We start from the raw sequence: 6,176 nt of genomic DNA, 5'->3' as shown, positions 1-6,176 counted from the left end.
ATTAAATGGATAAAATGATAAATAAAATAATTTTATAACAGGTAATTTTGCTCAGCATTCCTATATTTTAAAATTTGTGTATATATATTTTAAAAAGTATACTTATCTTATAACTGTATCTAAACATTTTGAATAGTACTTAATTATTATTTTTGTGGTTTTACCCACATAATTCTACAAGTTTGTATTTATTCTAGCTGAATTTGTTTTGCTCAAAAAGTTCACTCTACTTATAAAAAACTAATAAATTACTTCTATCTCCTGTACATTTTAGTTTTAGAATAAATAATTTGCTGAAAAGTTTTAAATATATTTTCAAAAGTTTTAATAAAAAATGTATTCAAAGTGCTTTTTATCAAAATAATATTAGATAATAACTATAATTTATTATTCAGAATGTTTTAACATAGATCCTTAATACAAACATTCAATCAAGCTATTAATTTTGATAATCTACGATGAATTTTCAAAATTTAAAACCCACTAGTTTTTATATACTTTTTTAATGGCAAAGAAAATAATTATAGAGTCCAACTAGTTATGATATAACTAAAAACTAAAAAAAATATTCAAATATTTTTTATGTATTTTGATAATCTACGAGGCCTGTTAAAAATGTAAAGCGCATTTTATGTTTTTTTTATTTATTTTTTCAGATGCAAGTATAACTACGGAGTCCTAGCCAGTTATAGCGTGGTTTAATAGTTATAGTTTTTGGTTTAATAGAGTCTATTAATGGTATTTATATTACGCTTTTCAAAGCTTTAATAATTATTATAATTTGCTTTAGTTCCTAAATCGTAGTAAAGAAACGTTTAATAAGTAGATAAAAAAAATTCTACCTCTATAAGTTACATATAGTTTAATAAAACAATATATTTTCTTAAGAAGAGTTTGGATTTTAAAAAAAAATCGAAAGATAACACTTTTAGCAAGTTTTAGCATTTATATCTTTTCTACTAACACTAAAACAACTGTATGCTGTAAAACTATTTTTACTATTTGATAGTTATGGTGTAACTAATACCACCTCTAAAGTAAACTTCGTGTTTTATTCGTAAATATATTGATTAATTACAACTATTTTTTAATGAAAAACACAATAGTATTTTTTTTTAGATTAAGTATATAAGTTTTATTTTATTTTAATTACATACAAATATTTTTATAGTTAAACACAGAAGTTTAATTTAACTCCTTATATACTAGATAACTTTAAGAAAATTGACAATTTTTGACATACATACGGAATATTTATACTTATTTTTTTGTTTTATTAGAAACTGCAAAGGTTAGTTTTATATTCATTCTAGTATTAAAGTCATAATGGATTAGCTTTTTTCGTTTTATCAACAGTAAACATAAAAAAAAAATAACCAGGTTTTACTTTCCAAACGTCATTTAAGTACAAATTTTTATAAAATGTGTTTAATTTAAAACTTACTCCATGTTTAAATTATGATTTTTTTCAACTTGTCCAAAAATATAAACAAAAAACAACTGAAGTCTTATTGACAGTTTGATACCGAAGCTTAACTTTTATAATTAACTTAATGTTCTTCCTCTTCCAGCGGTTCCTCTTCGAAATGTTTTTTTTTTCAAAAACGGATTAGTTACACTATAAAGACCATTTTTTAATTGTATCAATTATCCACGGACGATAATGGCTGACTCTAGTGAAGGCGGCCGGACCTTGCACTCGACCTGCGATTCCCGGGGAATCATTTCGAACCGAATAGCTCATCACCCCGTAAACTATATGTTCTTGGTCCGCCCTCCTGAACAGACCGCCGCCTGAATCGCCCGAGAAAGGAACGCTTCCTTCCCTTTCTCCCACCTCCTTCTGACCGACGCAAATTTGACTGCTTTCTAAAAATTCATCTCGTTGAGTTTTCCTCACGAGGTACCTGATCATTCTTTGTATTTTTTGCAAGCTGTTGAAGCTATACCTATTGTTAAGAAAGTATCGGCAGTAATACTGCTCTATAACATCCGAATGTCCGTACAGTAAAGTATTTGATGTTTCAAAATTTTCATTTTTGACTCCCCAGCCAGCAAATGTAACTCTATCGTCAACCTGCATGTCTTGATTCGGTCGCGGTAGTTTTGCCGGCCAAATTTTGTTTCTTACAAGCTGAAGCTTACGTCTTAAACGAAACAAGAATATGTCATTAATTAGAAACCAGTAATCAAAATTTACGTTGTGATTTAGATTAACTTAAAACTTAAAAAACACCAATTATATATTATTTACTATAAATTTTACCACTCTTATACCTATTTTGATAAATTAGCTCTATTACAAACTGAATTTACACACTAATCGCGCTTTAAAAATAATAATTAAATTTTTATTTTTTAAACGAATTGACTTAAATACAAAAAGAGAAGATTACATTTAAGTAAGAAAACAAAAAGTATTGAAGAAAACTAAAAAATGCTATTAAAACAACAATAAACTACAAATAAAAAGTACTTTTTTTATCACGACCGAGTTGAGTATTTGTTTTATTTATACATTTTAAATTAGTCAAGCATCGATAGATAATAAGTTTTAATGCGACTGACATAACTTGTTGTTTCAAAAAAAAAACATATATGTACAATCTTAAATTCTTGCAAAAACTGCCTTTAGTTGTCAAAGTGTATCATTTTGTAATTTTTACATTCAGTTTTTGGTGAGTTTTTCAACACTTGTGTACACTAACACTAAGAAACTACTCTACTTTTTTCTTTATATACCTCTTAACGAAAAACTAACACTAAACTTCACCGTACTATGTGATGCAATTTTTAATAATGCGATGAACCAACTGCTTACGCCATTAGTTAGCATTTTGTTGTAATGTAGCTTTTTATATTTTGTAGTAATAACGTTTGTAAAACTTTTCGTTTATAATTGAACAAGTAAAACTTTTATTAATTTTGTTCCAGGCTAGATGGAGTAAAGTTTTTAATTTACTCGAATTTGCTAGTAAATAATGTGCTTAGGAATAAAAAAGTCTTGCGTTGCTTGTATACTTGTGTATATGACTTTTGATAGTGTGTTTTAAAATTTCATAGACTAAACAAAGTTTTCAAAGATACAGTTGTAGAAATCAAAACTATCTTGATTTACACATACTAGTAGTTTAAAACAAAATAGATAAAAGTTTTATCGTAGATAACACATTTTTAACGACTTATCAGTTTAAACTATTTAAGCTCTACAACGAACATTTTAAAGTTTTTTTTACTGATGATTAGTTAAGTAATGTTTAAAACCGCTGCTATTTTTGTAACACATAGTTTTTCTTTTTATTGAATAAAAACTTTCAAACAAAACTACTTTTAAAACCTAAAATTCTTTTTGATAAATAACTTATTAGTATACAAGCTGCTAGGCTTTATAAAAGTGTAAGCTAAAATATAAATGCATTTTATGTTTTTAACATAAACTCAGTTGTTTGTAAGTTAAAGATCGTACTACTGAGTTACAATGTTTGATGTTTTATAACTGTTCGTTCAGTTTCTTTTGTTTATACTTTAAAGTTTTAAAATACGTTCACTTGTGTATAAACAAATATACGTTAATAGTAAATTATATTTTAAATTTAATTTAATTTTTATGTGTATTTTTATTTTTAAATTCTTCGCTCAGTATATATTTGTTTTTCAGCTTTTGTTTGCGTCTGATGAACTGTTCTGCAGGGAAACGGCGTATAGCATTAAAAGTTAAACAATAAATTAGTATAAACAGGTACATATTTAAAGTTTACAGTTCTCTCTGAGAGAGCTTACTCATTATTCTACTTATCAAATAATTTATCTACGAATCAGCTAAGTGTAAGTTGGCTGTATCGAACATGTGGTGAAAGTTTGAACTTATCAACATTTTACAGAAAGTCTTTAAAAATAAAAGTTTTTTACTAGTTTTTTATAGTGTCTGCAGCACTTTTTCAAAATATAGTCTTATAATTATTTAAGTACTTTATTCAGAAATTATTTCAACTTATTAATTACTATGTTTCAATGAGTGTTTACTTTTTATGTTAATAACAAAAAGGCTAATAATTTATTAATTTAACATGAAAAAGTATTTAAATAGTTCTTAACAAGTTTAAGTTTTATAGTTCATAAAAACTTAGTAATGTTTAACCACATTTTTGGGAGCACAAATAAAGTTAGAAGACAAACTAACTTTATGTAACTTTAAAATATATCGGTTTTCCAAAACTTCTGCTATTAAGAATCTAATTTTTAAAGGAAATGTTATACCAACCTGGATTTTCATTAAAAATTTAGTCGATAAAAGAAAAAAATGTTTAAAAAAGATCCAGTTGAATGGGTATTACTTACTCTCAGCTTATGATTTCAGATTAAACTAAGTAAAAAGTGTAATAAGCTGTAAAAAACTAAAAACAGCAACAAAAAAAACACAGCTTAAGTATTAACTGTATTTAATGCAAACTAAAAGACTTGTAAATCGCTTGAAAAAACTGACAAAAAACTTAGTAACATGTAAATAGTTTTCTCTATGGTACAAATACCTTTTTTATATACTTGGTTGGTAAGGTAAAAAAATCTAAAAATACTACAAAACTAAGTACTTAAATCAAGTGTTATTTTAACAATAAAAGAGTTAAATACCATTAATAAGTGATTACTCAGCTAACATTTTAGTCTACTATTAGTATGCAAATAATCTTAAATATATGTGTTACAAGCAGCTCGTATAACTTTAACTTTGTTAATAATATTAGATTGTAACCGTCCTCAATAACGATGTTGTAAGGTTGGTTTAGCTGCTCTTAAATAAGATAACAAGAAACGGTTATTTAAAGTATTACAGACGTTCAGATGGAACGCAGGCTTTATTTGATATACTAGTACTTACCATAAAAATAATAATATAAAAACTAGTTATTAGTGCACGTGATTTTATATACAACATTAATAAACACATTGTGAAATAAGTGAAAGAAGAGAAATTAAAACCAATGACTTCTGATAAGAGCCCAGTAGGCACATATACTAACTACTAAACATTTTGTTGAAATGTACAGAAAGTAGACTGTACGATCAAGTATTCTATCCACATTCTATCAATAAAACCCTTCTCGATTGTTCATCATACGATTCGCAATCCTATCGTCTACACGTAGTTTTGTGCGTTCTCTCCCCGGTAGTAATACGCCGACTCGCGTCTCTCCCGTCACTAATCTGCCGACTCGCGTCTGCAAGCTAAGTTTTAAACTCTTTCTCTCAAATTTACTTCATGCTTCTTTCTCTCAATTTCTATTCTTAATACTAGTTGTGACGTCACTGAAAACATTGAAATTCTTTAATTTTAACTCTTCTGAAATAAAACGAAACATAAAATGTAATGATTGGTTCGTTACATTTTCTGTTGCTTAATTTTTTTTTCTTTTTTTCTTGCTTTTTATTTTATATTTTTCTAAATCTAGTCTCTTACCTTACCTCTCTATTTTGTCTTCATTTTAAGATTTTTTTTTTTTTAAATTTTATTTCTGTCTAGTATCAGTTTCTATCAACATTTTTATACTTAAGATTGTTATATCAACATTACCTTTTAATGTATCAATAATCATTTACGTCTATCATTTAGCACCTGCACCCACAAACTCCTTCCGAAACCATTGGTAGAATAAAAAAAAAATAAATAAAAGATAAAAAAACAAGTAAATAGAAAAAAAAAATTGTACATAAGTTAATTATTTAACAAGAATTTGGTATTTTTAATTACATGTGTATATACTTTTCTTAATTAAAAATAATTAAATAAGTCAGTAATTCATAGTTTAAACAAAATAATAGTTTTGAAATTAAAAAACTGTAAATTGTTGTTGGTGCTTAAAATATAAAATTTGATTGAAATGTTAATAAAAAGTTAGTGAGTAATGGATTAAAAACACGGCAAAAAATTACAAACCATAACAAAACATTTTCTAAAGTAAACTAATTAATTGATTCAGTAATTCATAATTTGTAAGAATAAGGTTTGGTGTTACAAAAACTATAAACATAGACAATCATTGTTTAACATACATATTACAATAATTTTTTTTATTTGCCTGTTTGCAGAGCAGGAGTTATGTAAGTAAAAGTGTATGTAGAATTAAAAATCTTATTTTAAGCTAATTAAATCTTAAAAAAACTGATGTTTATGTTATTTT

This window comes from Thalia democratica, chromosome 6 (genome assembly GCF_965202585.1).
Source record: "Thalia democratica chromosome 6, ktThaDemo2.hap1.1, whole genome shotgun sequence".
NCBI classification, from domain to species: Eukaryota; Metazoa; Chordata; class Thaliacea; order Salpida; family Salpidae; genus Thalia; species Thalia democratica.
This window is presented reverse-complemented; position numbering follows the sequence as displayed.